This window comes from Aythya marila (assembly GCF_965140915.1).
Source record: "Aythya marila genome assembly, chromosome: 3".
NCBI lineage: Eukaryota > Metazoa > Chordata > Aves > Anseriformes > Anatidae > Aythya > Aythya marila.
This window is the reverse complement of record NC_139044.1, coordinates 91,536,038-91,556,860: the sequence shown is the minus strand read 5'-3', so window position 1 is coordinate 91,556,860 and position 20,823 is coordinate 91,536,038. Positions and strand designations below refer to the sequence as shown.

The 20,823-nt window shown below is 37.5% G+C and overlaps 1 protein-coding gene across 1 annotated transcript in view; it reads right to left on the bottom strand.

Annotated features, from left to right (window-relative positions):
- The window catches only part of EYS (eyes shut homolog), a gene marked incomplete at its 5' end in the record, with an annotated part of 718,160 nt that overhangs the window by 175,560 nt on the left and 521,777 nt on the right, over positions 1 to 20,823 (bottom strand). The gene's annotated exons all lie outside the window — the stretch shown is intronic.

Below are 20,823 nucleotides of genomic sequence, written 5' to 3'. Positions count from 1 at the left end.
GGTTTTTGTTTCTTTAAATCATAAATAAATTGACCTAAACATTCCATTGGAATATGACTTCACCGTTACACATGAAGCTAGGAAATCTGTAAGATTTAATACAGTCAGCTAGGATACAGGCAATTTGTCAGATTGGAAAGGTGAACACACCTGAGGCACAAATACTAATTTTTCATTACATTTTATGAAACAGTTAAAGCTTCAACTTGATTCCTTAGGAAAATTAGAAAAAAAATGAATTAAGTAACTCCTTCCTTTTAAAAGCAAGTATTTCTGATTACCTTCTCTTTCTTTCATCCATCAAGAATTTAAAACATACATTCTGAATCAACTCCAAGATTTCAAGATTAATACTTCACCTCGTCTGATATCAATTTTAGGTTTAGTTTTAACATTTTTGCCAGCTAGCAGCTGCTAAAATCAAAACTGTACTGAGGCAGAGAGGAATGCATGGGGAAAGATGATAATCAGGATTATGTGATTTCAAAGATCTCAAACTACCAGAGCTAGAAAGTCTGCTGCCCTTGGCAATGGAAAGCAAAAGGCACTTCCAGCTGTTCAGCTGGTGTATTTATTTTTGACACTAGAGTTGCTCACAAAATGCTCACCATATACAACAGCACTGGGCAGCATTTCCTGTACTCAAAACAACTGATACCTACTCTTTGCAGAACAGGTTCAAAACTCAAATACTTCCTCATATGAATTAGTCTAACTATGTAATATACATAGCACTGGCATATAGCACAACAAACTTACAGTCTGACCTACAGGTAGTGAAATAACCCAACTGTTAGGGACTACTGTTTTATCCTTTGTGACTTTTATCACTGACTTAAAGTTAGAATCATAGAATCATAGAATATCCTGAGTTGGAAGGGACCCTTAAGGATCATCAAGTTCAACTCTTGACACCGCACATGTCTACCCAAAAGTTCAGACCATGTGACTAAGTGCACAGTCCAATCTCTTCTTAAATTCAGACAGGCTCGGTGCAGTGACCACTTCCCTGGGGAGCCTGTTCCAGTGTGCAACCACCCTCTCTGTGAAGAACCCCCTCCTGACGTCAAGCCTAAATTTCCCCTACCTCAGCTTAACCCCATTCCCGCGGGTCCTGTCACTGGTGTTAATGGGGAAAAGGTCTCCTGCCTTTCGACACCCCCTTACAAGGAAGTTGTAGACTGTGATGAGGTCTCCCCTCAGCCTCCTCTTCTCCAGGCTGAACAGGCCCAGTGACCTCAGCCGTTCCTCGTACGTCTTCCCCTCCAGGCCTTTCAACATCTTCGTAGCCCTCCTCTGGACACTCCAACAGTTTCATGTCCTTTTTATACTGTGGTGCCCAGAACTGCACACAGTACTCGAGGTGAGGCCGCACCAGCGCAGAGTAGAGCGGGACAATCACCTCCCTTGACCTACTAGCGATGCCGTGCTTGATGCACCCCAGGACACGATTGGCCCTCCTGGCTGCCAGGGCACACTGCTGGCTCATATTCAACTTGCTGTCTACCACGACCCCCAGATCCCTCTCTTCTAGGCTGCTCTCCAGCGTCTCGTCGCCCAGTCTGTACGTGCAGCCAGGGTTTCCCCGTCCCAGGTGCAGGACCCGGCACTTGCTCTTATTGAACTTCATGCGGTTGGTGATCGCCCAGCTCTCCAACCTATCCAGATCCCTCTGCAAGGCCTTTACACCCTCATTCGAGTCCACAACTCCTCCAAGTTTGGTGTCATCAGCAAACTTGCTCAAAATACCTTCTATTCCTACATCCAGATCATTTATAAAAATATTGAAAAGTTGATACTTATCTACCATTTTGCTCTAACTTCTGTTACCTAACAAACTGAAGGATACTATCAAAATCTGAAAAGTTTTAATTTGCTTTTATATAGCTAAAATTTACTTATAATGTAGAGTAGTATCAATTATTCAACATGCCAGTCCTTTGCCACATTAATTGGAATTTCAGGAGCTACTTCATGAAATTAAGTACTTCTGTTATTTCTACCATTTGTAATATTATTCTTTCAATTTTAAACTTCTAATGTTCCACAGGAAATGTCAATGACATGGCTGTTCCAGGAAATAGTTCCAGGCCATCTAGAAAGTATAGTAATGCAGTCTGCTGCCATTTTTAGAAACCAGCTATTACTGGTCTAGTAGAAAGAGTCCCTGGAAAACAGGCAAAGCTCCATGTTCTGCCTTAGGTACTAGAAGCAATAGCTGGGAAGTACGCGTTCAGCTGGAGAGTTAGGCCAGATGATCTTGTAGGTCTTTTCAAACCTTAATGATTCCATGCTCCCAATAGTCACTTAAAAATAAATAAATAAATAAATAAAAATCACACCACCATAACTACATCACTGGCAGAACCCAAGAAAAAGAACAGGTAGAGGTTGCACCATGAATTTAATAATGCTTTAGAGACTGCAGTCTAAACTACATTGGAGTGGACCCTGTCCCAAGATCTACTCTTATATACACGTATAAGAAAATACAATTGCTAACAATCCTTTGTAATATGACATGCTGCTTTAGGACAGGAAATTTTATTTATAGCCATTGCCAGAGGTTGAGCTAAATTTTATTTTCAGAGCTACTTGCATGACTGTAGCATTCATTTTCTATGCATTTTTCCCCAGTCTAATGAGCAACTGCAATTGTAAAATAACCTTACAGCAATGTCACACCTCTACTACTAAAACCACATGATATTATGGTTCTCTAGTACATGATAAAGGAAACAGGAAAGGAGTGAATAAAACAATACTGAAATCACATTTCCTGCCACTCTTAAATACATGTTCCCCATCTGCCTTACTTTAAAATCTGCTTGAATATAAATAATAATCAATGAAATCACTTCTTTTTGAAATCATATGTGAAAAACATGAATGCAGGTGGAAAAAAATACCAGGCTGAAATGAACCAGCATTCAGCATAGCTCAGGTGCACTTGAGAGCAGCAGCAGTGCTGATTATTCTTTGGAAAAAAAAAAAAACAACAACAAAAAAACAGTCTGAAAACATGCTGAAAGAGAGAGAAAATATCTTCACAAGAATATGTCCCAGGATAAAGAACACCTGCCCTTTTAGCTTGTGGCATCTAATTATTAACAAAGGTTCGTTCTGCGTTTTAGTGCTGTTGATTTTTCCTCTTTGAACCACATTTTACTCAGAGTCACACCTCAGATATTTTCTTCCTAACAGTCTCAGTGCTGACGGATTTCAGATTGGAAAATATAATTGCTTTTCTGGGTTTTTACTACATTCATTTGTTAACAAAATTACTAAAAAGTATCACAATGGATGAACTGCAGGTAAATGATCCAAGACAGATTTAATCTAATTTGTCTACTAAATCGCTTTAATTAGTTTTGGACTGTCATCTGTTACTTCTACATTTAAAAAACAAAACCAAACAAAACCTCTCATTTGAAAAAAAGACTACACACCCCTTCCTCAAGCCAAATAACCTCCCACAAATTCAAAAACCAATAAACAAACCAGTAGTTTTGTTCAGTTATGCTCTGTAAGAAAACATCTTGCAGAAAAAAAAAGTGTCATTAGTATACCACTTCCAGTTTATAACTTGGATTATAAGACAGAAAATGACTAACATCTGTCATCTTGAAAAGTGCTCTTTACCTTTATTATCTAATGTCTAGCAGAGTCAGAAGCTACTAAGCAGTCTTGTTTAGACTGATTTAAATTCACATTTGTTTTAATGCATGCTTATAAAAACTGAAATTTGCCATTTGGTTTATTTTTCTGCAGTGCTTATTGATGTCAGATACAGTAGAATAAAGCCAAAATCAAAAGTCTGTAAACCTAAATATGATAATGATGGCAACTTCAAAGTGTGGACTGATTTTATTAACAATATAAATAATTCTAAAAATATACTTAATACTTTTTTTTTTTTTTTTTTTTTTGCATCTTGGGCCAACACAATGCAAACTTGTTTATTTTTTCTTTTATGTACAACATGTAAATAAACAACAGATGTTAAAGCCCTCATTATATATAGCATGTTCCTTTGTTCCTCAGCAGCAACTGTTCTGAAAGAAGCTTTGTATTGATATTGAAGAACAAACTGTGTGAAATAAAGCCATTCTTTCAACAGTCAAACATTTTCAAAATTATACCCCAAAATGAAATGAATTTGTAACTCATTTTGGCAGTTCTAAGAGCACACAGTAGTGGTCTTGCTCAGCTGCCATGTTAGCTTTGTTAGACTTGTCTAAAATTTTTTGAATGAAGAGAGAAAATAATAAAATGAATATAGACTGAAGCAGATACCTTCCCAAACCACCAAAGCCCTACAAGCTGACCTATTTGCTTCTTAATCTATGGCAAGTTTTCATTGACATTAAGAGCTGTGTGTCTAATTAGGACTTTTTTTTTTTTTTTTTTCCCTTTTCTACTTTGGAAACACATGAATGTATGTGCTACTGTGGCGTACAACCCTCTGCCACAGAACAGACAGTGTGGCAACTGAACTGGTACTACTGCTGTAAAAATGTACTGCTTGTTCTTTAGTTAGATTTGCACATTTGCATAAGGAGATATCTGGAGACAAAATTTGTTTATTCTTCTTTGCCTCTATTTATGTACTGAGGAGCCAAAAAATGTCCTGATGGATCAACAAAATGAATTAATGATTTATTCTCATTTAGAGCAGCAGTCCTTCTGTTTGCTAGGAGAGCTGGGAAGGGAGCAGAGCAGCAGCTGGTACAGGTCATGGAATTAAAGCTCTAGTAAGAGCAGCATCTGAAAGGAGATTTGTAGACAGGGGAATACGAAGGAGGAATCTGAGATATTGTATGTCAGATATGAGAGATCTGAGGTCAGAAACATCAGGGTGGTGAGTCTGTTCTCAAGAGCTGACCCCTCCAAACGGGACTTGCATCTGGGGCAGATATGCACAAAAAATTGCCACTTACATCCCTCCCGTTCACTTTTGCAGGTAGAATTAGAGCAGCTGTAACACAGATGAAACTTGCATATGAGCCAAGCTGCAAAGTAAACTCCCAGTGTCACAAGAATGGGTATTCCAGCCGCTGCCTAGGCCAGGATTCTTTTTAAGATAGGGAATAAGAGAGGATGCCACAGAAGAGTACAAGAACATGGCAAGCATGCAGTGCTTTTGAAGTATTCTCTCCCAAACTTCAGTACTTTGCAGCTCATGGACTTTGTAAGCCAAAGACTTCTTCTTTGCATTGAATATTTTTTTAATGAATCCTCTCATGAATTTATACATGTTCTTTTTGGAACCCATGTAACTTTTAGCCTCCACAATATCCTACAAAGAGTTCCAGAGCTTAACTACACTATGTGGAGAATACCAGCAGGTAATTCCCAGTGATTTCAACCAGGCTGAGAGTATTTTTCCCCTCAGAACATACAGTGACTTAAAAAGATAAAACCAATGATAAATTATCCTCTCTAAACTGCTTAAAGAAAACAGCTTAAAAGTACTATTCCTGTACCAACTAAAAGCTGTGGGAAGATCTGAATTACGTGAAAAACAGTTCTTTGGACACTCAGCCATCAGTTCTACATTCCACCTTGAGCATTAGTTCCAAAACTGGACATATACATATATATATATTTTCTCCCCTCAAGAAGTTCCTATTTAAATTGAGATTTTTAACAAAGAAAACCTATTGTAGCTATCAGCACTTGTGCTGAGAATGAGAGAAAGCAAATAATTCTTCACTTTCAGAGTAGAAAGGAAAGATTTTCTTGGTGACTAAAGAGTATGTAGGCATAACAAAAATATATCAAACTGGCACTCCTAATGTCAAAAGAGATGAGACTATTTTCTGTAAAGAAATTAGTTTCTCCCAGCATAAATTTACAGGGAGAGCTCAAGAAGCTCTGAACCTTCAATTGTTTTTCCATACAATATGTGCTGTTGTGTCATGTGAGAAGTTACTGCTGATAACCCTTGTGTTCATGCAGAGATATGTCTACCTGTAGTCTCTGTATCTATAACAGTGAATTTAATTCATGTCTCAGTTCTCGTGCCTCACAAATACTACCACCTAATGAAAGAACTGAAGTTTAACTATCTTAAAAAAGAACATCAGAGGGCACATGACATAGAGCGAGAACTTGTTAATTTGAAAATTAAAGCAGGAAAATCCTTCTCTGAATGAGCTATGATTGTGGAAATAATGGGAATACTGAGACTATATTCGTGTTCATTTATGACTTAGATGTAGCTGCTTAAAATGTTACTTACTGTTCTTCAGCTTCTCATTATCATGCCCTCAGATAAGATCTCCTAATCATGTGAATCGTGAATCCTTTCAGTACATTTCAGTGCACAGTAAAACATGTTAGCCTAAATTATTGTACAAATGAGAACATTACAGAATCGATTTTTATTACCATGAATTACAATAATATCCTAAATTAGGTGAAAAATTAGACACTAGACTCACACTTTACCACGCCTCTGAAAAATCGTTAAAGATAAGCCTTCTTCTTCATGCATTCACCTTTGTGCTTCCAAACAGTAAGTAAGCATCCAGCTTTCAGAAAACAGGCTATTTGATGCAGTTTTAAAATTTTTGCTAGCTTTTACACAAATCATGAAACAAATACTGCCTCAAGGCAGGCATGTGGAAAACACAGCCTTCTAGCACACCCTTGATGGCTTAATTAGCCCAAAAGAGTAACAATAAAACCCACACTTAGCAAAAGATTCTACGGTCTTTGGGTTTGGTTCTTATTTAACTCATGCATTACATTTTATTTTATATTATTGCAATACAATGACTGTATCATTGCTATACTGTTTTCTGATTTTTTTTTTTTAACATTTAAACTTTTCACCTATGTATGGTGTTTTGCCACAATCCCGTTTTTCTTAGACAAATAGCTAACTCACAGGTATGGCAAAGGAGGTTTGGAGTGGTTATATTTTGGATAACCAAAACAGTAGCACTGTTGCCTAAAATAAAAGGCGCAAATCACAACACTTACTGCTCAGCATTATTTGCCTCATTTTTAGCAACACCACTTTCTGTGAGAAAGCTTTTGTCATAGTTATAGCACAGCTGATAAAGAGCTAAAGCCTCTAAAGGTATGACATGGAATACTAGTGTAAAAGGACCACTGAAGTTTGGTACGGTGAAGTTTCTAATGGATTTTTTGTTGTTTGTTGTTGTTGTCCCTATTGCACACACAGGGCTTGATACTGTACAGTGGGGCATTGCCTTACACTTCCTTAGGACAACATTTCTATTGTTCAGCACTTGGTGAAATGAAAGAAACTGAAACTTTGATCAAATAGTCTGACTTATGTCCAAAAGATACTACTTGAATGCTAGAACTCAACTGCAGAGACTGAGAACAAGAAAATTAACATTCACAGCCTAAGTCTGGCTAAACTCATTTGACCTTCATGTCTCAGGAAAGATGCCCATGGCCAACTCTTCAACATTTGTCTCTTGAGTGAGAACTGTTACGGGATGCACAGCCACTGGGTGTTTCTGAGGCAGCTGGGAACCAGGCTGGACGACTTCACACACTCATGATGCAGAGATGAACAGCTCTGGTTACCACATACTCACAGCACCAAGAGCTGCCCAGTCTCAAGGTGCTTCCACACACCAATAACCCCAGTAAAAAGTGGCACTGAGGCCTTTCTGCACAGGTGAGGAGATCATTGTGAGAACGTTGGTTTTCAATAATTACATGAAAAGACTTGGTGGTGCCATCCCATTTCCAATGCAGTGTCAGTACTGTCATAACAACTTGTACTATGAATAATTTCGTTAGTTAGCTTGGAGGCAGATCTGTCATGTCCTAGAGGTAATCATTCTAACTACTACTGTTAGTAATTCAGTGATTATGCTAATACTGATGGTGCACTTGCAATAAGCTCTCTGCTTATGTGGGGAAAAGAAGCAGGGATCTTCCAGTTCAAGTATACTGTTGTATGACATGTTATGATCCCCCCCAAAACACCTTCCACTGCAAAGGATAAATAACTTTCATGGAATGTTCCGTTTCTTAAAAATAAGTACATACATAAATAAAATATTTCAATTTTTAAAGAAATGCACTAAGTACTGTAATTTCATAATTAATGGTGAAGTTTACTTTTCTGTCGCGCAAGTGTATGATGTTGTCAACGAAGTAGCTGCTAAGATTGGAATTAGCTCTTTAGCTTGCAGACGATGTTAAAGGCTAATGAAGACAAATTTAAGACTGCTGCAACATTTCTAATAGATTTCCTGTTTTATTTTTCTATTTCTCTGCATTTTTTACCAAGTTGTATAGGTCAACTGATATGACAGTTGCATTAAGCTGCATCAAGTAAGCAAAACCACCTGTGTACAAATATATAACCTTCATTCCCATTACAAGATGAGACCTGCATTTGTTCATGAAAAAGAGGGTATATTACTGCATCCTTACTGTCTTCAAGTTGTGGATAGATCTCTTGAAACAGAAACCAACACCTAAGTATGCATGGGGTAGAACCTGTGTCCATGGAAATTCTGAAGCCTTCACCATCGTAATAGATGAAATATAGGCTATCACCTCCACATAAAAAAAAAAAAAAAGTACACGCAGAACTGATAATACAGAACACTGAGAAAAGATGGAAATTGTACAGAATAATATGAAAAAGCCAAAGAGAGCAACTAATTCTGTCATTCTGTTATTCACTTAAAGGACTCATTAAATGGATACTTCACACGTAGTTACTTTATCAGTTTATAAGTGGTCCATAACAATACCATAGGCAAAATGTATAAATAATGAAAATTTATATATGAAATATATGCAAGTGATGACTAACACTGAAGTGCCTAATGACAGCCAGTGGTTTCTGGGATGTACTGTACATGAAGGCATTTTTCTCTTCTTCAAGAGAAATTCAAAGCATTCAGTCCAAGGATTTCTCTAGGTACAACCTGCTGGAGCAGTTCCTTCTCTGCAAAGTTTTGAAGACCGAGCAGTGGGAACAGAATGCACATCATAAAATACAGGTACAATATATTTCAAAGTTCCCAGTTCACTGTGAAATAAGCAGCAGTCTCCTCCTTGAGTGGCCGCTGTACATACTGCTGATGATCTACTGCAGTAGTTTTTTAACAGAAACTGTGACAAAAAATAAATAAATTAGCTACCCAGTGACCAAAGCCCAAAGCAAAAGTGTATCATGTTATGTATCATCAACCAAGGGAATAAAAATGCATTTGGTACTAGGATATTGAGAAAGATGCCTGTATCATATTTCTGAAAGTATCTAAACTAAATAATTGCCTATGCCCAATGTGTACTATCCGGACCTGAGTTCTAAAACAAGCTGCAATTCTTTCAGAAGATTTTTCAAAAGGTTCTCTGCAATTCTCATGCCTGACAAATCTGGTGGCCATCTACAATGGGGTTACAGCATTAGTAGATGGGTCTGTTTTCTCCTTTGAAAGCCACTTGGAAATACTAGCATGAGGATAGGTTCATTTATGAAGCAACTCACAGCTAACTAGTGTATGTATAAGATGCAGTTTCACAAGAAACTTTATGAAATATGGCAGGAGACTCAATCACCAATGCCTGTTATCTACTTCTTTCATGAAGGTACTGACAGTAGTAGCTAGCTAGTAGCCACTAGTAATGAAACACAAAATAGCCATAAGGCTGAAACTGAGACTGGGAGGTTGGATAAAACTAAATGCAAGTATAAACTCAGTATAGATCCACTTAATGGGCAATTTTATTTAAGTTCTTTAAAAAGGCTGTTATTTGCTGAGAAAATGCTGAAAAGGCCCTGCAACAGATGATACACAGCCGAGGTGGCAGCTAAAAATACCATTATCGAATCCAGTGACAGGCAAAGCTGCTTAAGCAAATAGTTTAGGATATCTTGAATCTAAGATATAGTTAGTAATGGATGCTATTGCAGAGAAAATGACAGGCTGTTTTTTAACTTTGCAGGTACTTGGGTCTGCTAGACTTGTTTCTGTTATGCTCAGGTTTCTGTAGTGTGTCTGAAACATGCATCTTGTCTTCAAGAAATCATGCATAGAGCATCCAGTAAGGAAGGCTGCAAGATGTCTGGAACAACTAAGTTACCTTTACTTTAAAAAACCTGTATACTGACGTGAAGTAAAAGTAAGGGTGATCTCAGTCATATTTCAAAACGAACACAAAATGACTCCACTGCACCTACTGCTGACTGTATATAATGGCGGCATTCTTTGAGCATGAAAATGAACAAAACTAGCAAAATCTTTATTGTCTACTCAAAAACAAGAGAAAACATGAGAGGCTCCTATACCCACAGAGGGAAAAATGGCACAAACACTGGAAAGAACAGTGGCCCACAGTGGTTTACAGATTTCTCTTTTGTTTGGGCTTTACTACCATGTGAAGATTGGCACTCACAATTAGTAAGAATTTCCCAGAAGTGATAATGCAGCAGCAGTTGCATCACCATAGGACAAACGGAGCCTGCTGTATTTGGCAGTCTGGTTAGAGTGCCAACACAATGAAAGGGCAGAGCAACTGGGAGAAGTGATTTTATAACTTAGGTGAGACTTAAGAGAAAAGAATCTGATTATGCAAAATTGTTATAAGGCACTTGGAGATCTGCCTAATTTCTTTGCCCTATGTGAAAAACCTCAATGTTTAAGCAACAATCAGGAATGTTAGAGTTGTACTTCAATGACCCTTAGGCATGTTGACAGGATTTCTTCCCTTTTAATGCTTCTGTATATCTCATGCCTTTAGAGACCATCTGAGGAAAAATCCTCTTTTTTTTTTTTTTTTTTGGTGTGTGTGTATCTCTGTATTCTATTCAGAATTCAGTGACACATTAAAGTAATAATGAAAAAAATATTGTTGTTGTTGCCTTAGGGTGATGTAGCAGCTTTAAATAAATGAGAGCTCATTATCAAATTTCCTGTTTTATTATTGGTGTTAAACGCATCCAAATGATGTCAATATGAATTATATACATATCCTAGCTAAACAAAACCCATCCGAAATGTACGTTAACACTTACATATAAGTTTATAATTTCCATGCCATAAAACAATAGCCATTTGTTTAATAATCCTTTTAAATAAGAGCTATCTTCATTTTTTTCTGGAGAAAATCTGTGTTCCTATTCAAGTGTTTATTCTCATGAGGACAAGTAAGCCATGCACATAAGGCACTTAGGGATCCTGTATCTTCAACAGTGGCCCAGAAGGCTGAAACACAACACACAAGTGTCAGAACAAGAATCCCAGTATCTCTGGGAGGTGATTTACATTTTCACTGTACTGCTCTTTTATTTCCCTGCTCACCAGCACAGAATGAGGCCTGGAAGAGATGGAGTAAGAGCTGGCTGAGAGTGAGGAAGAATTATCTAACCTGATGGTTCAGGACAGATGTGACTATTTGCATGTACTTCTCCAGTTTGGATCAATTCAGCATTCTTCTTTGTTCCAATGGTTTTGCTGGACAACATTGTCTGCCATGTGCTCCTGTCCTAAGAGATTGATCACTAAATATTCTTATGATCTGGTAAGACAGTGACCTGACAGGCTACAATTGACTATAGCTCTTCTTAAGCTCATAATGGTAGAAAAGGTACCTATGTATACATGCCAAGTCATAATGGATATGCACAACTGCAATATATATATTGTTAACCAATTAAAATCTGACCCCCACTTTTGGCAGTGTATAAGCAGTATGGGTAAAATCTATGCAAACCATTGCTCAGTGAGGAACATATTTTTCATATGTTGGGAGAGCAGAAAACATCCGAAGATACAAGTCATTTTTTGTTTCAGAAAGTGTCTCTTGAAACCAAGACAAGTAGCTGGTAATAAGAGCTAACATGAAATGCATCTCTAATATCATGAGACAAAAAGAAAAGAGCAACCAGTGCTTACAGCTGAAAACCAAATATACTGATTTTGGTTCCTGGCTTTACTGTTAGCATTAGATGAACGTCTTTATAAGCTAATGGTCACCTGACCCAGTATGAGCAACTTTTGCGGTAGACTGTTTACAGTCAGTGAGTGGAAATAGGCACAAAGAGTGCGTGGTTCCTCTGAAGTGTTTTAGATGCATAAGATAATGTATGTCCCAGAAATGTCTGCTTCTCTTCACTAAAAGAATCTAGAACGACTAGCTCAGATACAGATATTTAAATTGTAAATACAGCTATGTTAGACAAGCTCCACTAGTAAGAAGTGAGGTACCAAAATTAAGCTAATAAACTATAAAGCAAACAGAAGGCTGCTCTAGAGCTTCAGTTAAGTAATTTTTTATTAGGGTGGCATGCTTGTAGACTCACTGTTTGCATGAGCAAAGAGCTGCTTTACAGCTTACTGTCACAAATACAATCCTAAATATCAGAAAAGCAGAGGATGTTCAAGCCTGGGAAACTGAGACTTCACTTCTTTTTTGAAACCGTGGTGAGAAATTTGACAACACTGGTTAAACCTACAGACAGGTTTGAGCTAAGAAGAGAAGAAAATTACCCAACCTCTAGAGCTTACTTTCACAGACGTACACCTTTGTAGAGAGGGCTTCATTCAAGTTGCTGTATACAGTCAATATTTATAAATAGTCATGCAGAGCTTGGTTATCACAGCTTGGGTTCAGTGCTACTGCAGCTAGCTTGCTAACAGCAGCTACTAACTGTGACTGTAATGTAATATTTTGAGGAATCACACATTTTATAGATGAACTAATTAGAACTAGAAGTGTTTTAAAATATTATTGCTGCTATTTTCTAGGTCTCTCTGTCCAGAAAGCTCAGTACTATATTTTATAAGTCTATTCTGCATGCAGAACTCTCTGAAGAAAACAAAAGCACATCCCCAAGAGTGATGCAATCATTTTAGCATACATTTCTGTCATATCAGAAGGCTTGGAAATCTAAACAAAGTAAGAAAGCATCGCCTGCAACTTAGCACTAGTATTTAACTTAATATTGTCCATCCAACAGGTTAGACTAAGTATGGTGAGTAACAAATTTGATCCAAAAGAAGGAAATATTTATTTATTATTTACAGTCAGAAGTCAGAAGAATGTAAAGCTACCCATGATTTCATGAATGGTGAATAGGTTTGTGGGGTGAATGTATAGAAAGTCCTAAATAATTTGTCAAATGTTTTAAAATCTCATTACATGGCTTCTGTTACTGTCTACTAGGCACATTAGTAAAGGTATTTACATCTTGTGTCCCCAGAAAGATGCTGTGCTACTTTAAAAAAAAAATAAATTGATGCATTCTACAGAAAAGTTACCCAATCAGCTTCTGAACATGCTTTTTCAATTCCTATTAAATATTAATTTCCTGAGTCGTTAACACCCTGAAATACAAAGATTTGAAATATTCTTCTTCCTAAATGATTCTCATTAGGAATATGATTAATATAGGAAAAAAAGTTGCAGTACATTGCAAGGTTAGTTTGATCAATTGGTATAGTAAGCATGGTCTCCTAGCCAATTTTATAGGCTGATGATAAAGAGAGGGACATTTTTCTTTTAAAATTACACAGCATAGCCTCACTGGATATCAGCCACAAGATATCAGCTATAAGTCAGATGGACGCACAAAAATGCCTCATCTTAATTAGCAGTAAGGACACCAGCACATGCCATATATCTTCACTCTATGTATGCTCACATTGTTCTAACTTAAAGTAGCTCAAGTCCCAAGTGAGTAAACACCTTTTATTTTACATGTAAAGAATTTGAAAGCCAAATATTTGTTTCTTGGAAAGGGGGAGAAAGTGTTTTCTGCTTAAAATCTATTATTGTTATCATCACATTCTGCATGTTTTTTTCATAGACAAAGCTTCTTTCCTGATGATGCAAAACTGGATACATAACACTGTATACAAAATAAAAGTATAATTAAAAAGACAATGTCAGGAGTGACAGTTTAGCTATGTAACATGCTGTCCAGTGATAATTTACTAACTTCAAATGGCTGTAGTTACAAAATTGCGAGAAAAACTGTATTACTTCATCCAGCAGTGAGTAATGTTTGCAGTGGTTTTAGTTTTTTTATATCCATGCAATGTATTTTTTTTTGCCCTAGCAGTCTGGTTAAAATATAGCTATCCTACCTAGTTTTCCAACACAACTTTCCATTTTTACTAGTTTTTTATAAGGGCGTACTCTCTCAGGCAATGGATTTAAGTGATTTACACAGTGTTAGACCAAGGGGGAAGAAATATCTGTGTCCCCCAGAGCAGCCACACTTTTAATCAAATATAGCTCATAAATCACATTTACAACTTTCAGAGCTCAATCAATAGGATACTTTATAGTCTGTAACAAAATTACCTGGAAAGAAGGTAGAAGTGCAAGAGGGATGTTACTGAGGGACCACACATATCTAGGCTCTGCACCCTGTCTGCCTTTAGGGATTGAGCTGCCAATTTTAACAATGAGCGATCTGTCCCAGAACTCTAATGCATTTATAAGCAATGCATGGCTGGCTGATAATGAAGCATTCTAGGAGGCCATAATCAATAGTACCAAAGCACAGCAAGTTTCCTGTTCCCCTTTACCCTAGTTTGGGGACAATTATTAATACTTTTCTCATTAAACTTTAGTTAGAGGCTTTTGTTCTTATGGGCAAAAGTTTTCATGGCTTTGCTAACTCCACAATATTAAATTTCTCTGAGGGTCTTACCAAGTAAATCACAGAATATCAGGGACTTTTCAGTGCTAATTCAGTTATATGTCTTCCTTAAATTGAATTTGCATATTTAATATACCAACTACTTTGGCAAGTGTTTAATTTGTATATATACTATTGCACAGTTTCCTTCAATAAAATGTACTAAAACTTGCAGCATTATGTAATGCATAAAAGTTGCTGCTGAAGCAATACTTAATCTAGGACTGATGCGCATAAGTCAATGCCAAGTTCTACAAATTACAGCTAAAATACCCACATAACTTTATTACTATATCATAGAATCATAGAGTATCCTGAGTTGGAAAGGACCCACAAGGATCATAAAGTCCAACTACTGGCTCCACACAGGAACATCCCAAAAACAGAACACGTGTCTGAGAGCATTGTCCAAATGCTTCTTGAACCACAGCAAGCTCAGTGCCATGATCACTGCCCCAGGGAGCAGTTCCAGTGCCCGACCACCTTCTGGGTGCAGAACCTTTCCCTCACACCCAGCCTGACCCTCCCCTGTCCCAGCTCCATGCCGTTCCCTCGGGTCCTGTCGCTGTCCCCAGAGAGCAGAGCTCAGCGCCTGCCCCTCCGCTCCCCTTGTGAGGGAGCCGCAGTCCACCATGAGGCCTCCCCTCAGCCTGCTCTGCCCTGGGCTGAATAAACAAGGGACCTCAGCTGTTCCTCATATGTCTCCCCCTTTAGACCCTTCACCATTTTTGTAGCCCTCCTTTGAACGCTCTCTAATAGCGTCATGTCTTTATACTGTGGCACCCAAAACCACACACACAGTGCTGGAGGTAAGGCCACACCACCACAGAGCAGAGTGGGACAATCCCTTCCTTTGATCAGCTAGCAGTGCCGTGCTTGATGGACCCCTGGGCACAGCTGACCCTTTTGGCTGCCAAGGCATATTGCTGGCTCATATTCAGCCTGCTGTCAACCAGAACACCCAGATCCCTTTCAATAGGACAGTTCTCCACTCTCTGGTCCCCCAGTCCCTAAGTTTATCCAGAATTACCCCACCCCAGGTGCAGAATCTGGAATTTGCTCTTCTTCATATTGTTGGTGATTGCCCAGTCCTCTAATTTCTCAAGATCTCAATATATATTACATTATATATATGTGTATATATATAAGGTAACTTTCTTAACAATTTTCTCGTAATTTCTGGAGGATGAAAAAGAAAATGAGTAATCACCTCACATTACATACTTGTTTGAAATGTGTTGCCTACTTGTATATTCCACTAATGACACAAACACTTTGTGTTATATTTTGTTCTTATGATTTATTTGAACTTCTTTTTCCCTGCAAAAGGCAACATGAAAATTATTACATCTTGTGTTAAGAGCACAAATAACTAAATGAATTGTCTTGACCTCCTGAAGTTATGACATGAAGCCTTCATGAAATTATAAATGGATGTCTGCAGCTGTTTTATCAATATTCAAATTAAACACATACTCCAGTGATACCAGCGAGTTCTGATTTCGAAGTGATTAACTACTCAATAAGAAGTTTTCCATCAGATGAAAATCTTCTTAACAGACTGAGTTCAGACAGCTTTGTTATTCATTCCTTTTTGAGACATCTGCAAAAATTATTGGCAAAGATCTGGATTATTTCAATTTTCAAAGATAGAAGACTGGAATACATTGAACACTGAAGATGTAAGAGCTGTTACCAGCTATTACAGAATACAAAGGATAAACATTAGGAAATAGTATTGATATATCAAGATTTTACATGAAAATGTGTTCCCACGTTAAAATGCATTTCTATTATCACTTTCAGGAAATTCAGGTGGAATTTGCTTGTAATCACAGAAGACAAGGAAAGTGCCGTCACAGCTCAGAAATCTATTCTTTTGCCAAACTACAAGTGACTTTCCTTGATATGTCTATTAGGGATCATATTGACATTGATTTAATACAGTTTCATAGGCTAAAAATAGTACATGAAGGTACTAGATGTGACTAGCTCTTTAGCGGGTTGAAAGAGTCATCCTTTTTAATCAAAACCTACAAAATTTTTACTTTAAAGAAGGATGGGAGACAACTGTTTGACACAGAAAGTGTAGCTGACAGCAGCTAAATAATCTTTGACCAAATTTAATGTCAAATAGGTCTATTTCAGTTGTAATTCTCTAACATCAAAGGTACAAAGTTCTCACTGGTATCAGAAACCTCCTAAGATATCTCCAGTATCACCATGAAAACTTTCTCTTATATTTCAGTGTCCTGTGGCTTTCTTATGAAGACAAGGGAATCTGCTCCGTAAAGTCTGTAAAAGACTGCTTGCTTATTTAAAGAACATCATTTTGTGACAAGAGTTTCAGGTGGAACAGTAGGCTGTTGAGGAGGGAAGCTGAAAATATTTTAACTCTAGAAACCAACTGGTTGAATCCTGCTTGACATTCATGTTTTAAGAACTAATCAAAGCCTACATATATACACACCTAAAGCTAAGCCCAAGTCTTTAAAGATATTTTGGCATATGGAGCCTTTGATTTCCCACTTACAGTGTGAGGAGAGTTATGTCTGCTAAAGTTTTCTGTTACGGTGTTCTGCAGACCTGATGAATCATGGAAAATATGATCTGGTGTCGAGTGGTTAGCTTCCAGGCAGACACACTTGTAGATGGAAAATATGCCATATAACAAAATGGGCACATTTATCTAATTTCTATCATAATCAGATTCATCTGACTAGCCATGAACAAAAATGTTGTCAATCATGTCTTTCTGGTATTCCAGGGACAGGAATTGGATGGACATACAGAGGCCTGTCTACATGATCTCATGAAGAGAAGTACTTATAAATTCAATTTCTTTTCAAAGTTGGTGGGGCATTAAACAGATCCAGTCTAAACGGTATGATGTTAAACTAATATACAGGTAGCAGTACTTGTCACAAATGTGTTAATTCTCATGCTAACACATTCACGTTATTTATGATTTCTTCACACACTACTTTAAGACAAGTGATTTCTCAGACAAAGCTAAGAGCATCACCATATGTCACTGATCATGTGAACATGCACAGAGTGGCACAATCTTGCAGCATCTAGTCAAAATGTAAATCAAAATGCCCATAACAGAACACAAGTCTTGTGAGGAGTGGCTGAGGGAGCTGGGGTTGTTTAGGCTGGAGAAGAGAAGGCTCAGGGGAGGCCTTATTGCTCTCTACAACTGCCTGAAAGGAAGGTGTGGGGAGCTGGGGGTCAGCCTCTTCTCACAGGTAACTAGTGATAGGACTAGAGGGAATGGCCTCAAGTTGTGCCAGGGGAGGTTCAGGTTGGAAAGTAGGAGACATTTCTGCTCAGAAAGAGCAGTCAGGCCCTGGAACAGGTTGCCTAGGGAGGTGGTGAAGTCTCAGTTCTTGGGGGTGTTCCAGGAAAGGTTGGACGTGGTGCTTAGGGACATGGTTTAGTGGGTGATATTTGTAGTAGGGTGATGGTTGGACCAGATGACCTTGAAGGTCTCTTCCAACCTTAATACAATCTATAATCTGGATTGTGATATTAAAGTTATCACATCATGAATCAGCCATATATTCTAGCAAGGCAAGTAGCATTTATATTATGGGGTCTGGATTTACTTCCAAATGTAAGATTCTCAAATCTGTTCCAAACCAGATAAACCCTGAATTTAAGATTTTGCTCAAGAGAAATCACTTTTCACAGATATTGTGGATTTCTCAATATATTGAATACATGCTGAGTATCCAATTTATAAGAGGATGTTTTCTCTCATATCAGACAATCATCAAGGAAAGTGGCACCAAGATAAAGTCTCTTGATTAGGTGTGCAACTGATCCCATTGAAAGTGAGGGAAATTGTCGTTATGTAATAACATTTTTATTAATAACAATTAGTATTTGTTGCCAAGAATAAGTTACTGATACTTAATGAATGCTCATAGTGCTGATATATATAAACACATATTTTAAAATTGTTCATTGCAAATGAATCCTGAAGATTCAATTTGCACACTGACATACTGAGTTTTCAAAACTAAGTAAAGTTAAGATTCATTTGAGGAAAGAAATTTTATTCTGGGAAAAGAAAGAAGAAAAAAAAAATCACTGACAACATACATATTCCTATTTCAGAGAAACAAAATCGAAGATTTATTTTTCGTGAACACATGTGATCCTTTTCAAAGGATCTTAGAAAAAACATGGAGTGTCTGTGGTTGGTCTTAAGATACTAGGCAGTGGATTTAAAACTGCTGATCAGAAGTATCTGCATGCACAGTATTAGAGTTCTGTTCCCAAGCATTTTCATAAGAAAGAGTTTGAGCTGAACTGCACTGAGTTAAGGACAGTTGGTTCTGCCCGTCACACAGCCCCTCTGGGTGATCTGCTACTCCTTGGCAGAAAAACAATTTTGGAACTTACCTTTGTGGGACATGATTGCTATTGGATATAATTCAGTATTTAATGTATGGAGCTTGACAGGTTGCAATAGCAGCTAATTCACTGAGCCTCATGCCCTTTATGATACTGGCTTTCAAAAGCAGTTGATCTGAATTATCAGACACCCCACCATTAGAAAAGGAAGTAAATAAAGACCTCACTGAAGCAGCCCTGGAAATCTTAAAAACCATACAGCTAAAGAATGGAAGAGTGAATTATCACTTGGCAAGCAGAATCACATCGCAATTATCCCACAAAGACTGCAGAAGAATGTGCAGCAGGAATTGCAGTGAGTGAACAGAATCCAAAGGTCATACAGCGAGTCTGAGGCTAATTCAACATAGGACAGCTTGATCTCTGGTCTCCTTAATATTTAATAGTCATGGTTTATCTGTCAAGCACTGAACTTGTCAGAGTACAACAGAAAAAAAATAAAAGAAAAGAAAAGACTACATCAGTAACTTCATGGAAAATCGGTTTCTTGCAGAACATTCCTGGAGCTGCCTTTAGTGTCCTGAAGCAGGCTTCCTAACTTACTCTGATGAACAGGTTTTTGCTCTACTAAATTACTGTAGGTTTTACCGGGGGTGGGAAGGACTCTTTTTACTTCCTTATCTGATTGTTCTTTCTTTCCTCAAATACATTCTATGTTCACCAAGAAACAGTCACATTCTTTGATTTGTGACAGTCAATTCTGCCTTTTTTTTTTTTTTTTGGCTTTGTTATTTCTTCTCTTAAACTGAACATTGTGCAAGTACCTCTTTCACTGTTGCCATGAAACAACTGAACAGTTGGCTCCAGGAAACTAATTCAACAAAGCTACGTGACATCAACTTTCTGCAAAACTTATCTCTCAAGTGTCAAAGTCTCTGGAAATTAATCTTTTTCCATGCTCCACCTTGGTGAGTTTTTTTTTCTTTTCTTTCTTTGCTACTTTTAATTCAGCTGTATAATCCACTATGTACAGCCAAAGAAAACCATTTCTGGTTCTGATGATTCAGGCCATCTCAGAGTATATTTATTACTCTTCTTCTCTAAATCCTTTCTCCCTTTCCTTTATTCGTATTGCAGATCTGATGTGATGTGTGCAGAGCACCAAGCTAAGCTGGGTGGTGGATTCTGTTCTCTGCTGTATTATGCATGTAATGGTCCAGTGGTCTCAAAAGCAATGAAAATAAACAGCAAGCTACTGCAGATTTCAGGAGAAGAGCTTATGGAAACAGCAGAAAAACATGAAGTAGAGACACACAAAGTAGGTTTTCTGATCAAAGATAGGACAGGCAAAGCACAGTAATTACTAACTTCAAATTGTAACAGAAGTATTTGGGTGTACTTTCTGAAATTATATTTTCTGATAGCAGTAAAGGTATTTAGGTTTTTATTGAAATTCTCCAACCATTTCCTTTCATCACCTATTTAGGTGACCAATATGTTAACAAAATTTCAACCTCATATTTCCATGAGATTTTCCATTTCACCTTTACCACATTCTATTAATTTTGAAGGTCACAATAGCTGCTAATTCAATTGAGCTCTTTATGATATTATATTAGCTTTTGCAAGCCGTTGATATGAATTATCAGACTTCCCACAGTCACAAAAGAACTAAGAAGCTCACAATACTGTAGTGAAATATGGAATGGAAATATAAAGATACTGTTTTTATTCTACACATGCTGTTGTTCAAAAACATTAATGGTGAAAGAAATAATATTTACAAACACGATAAAAGA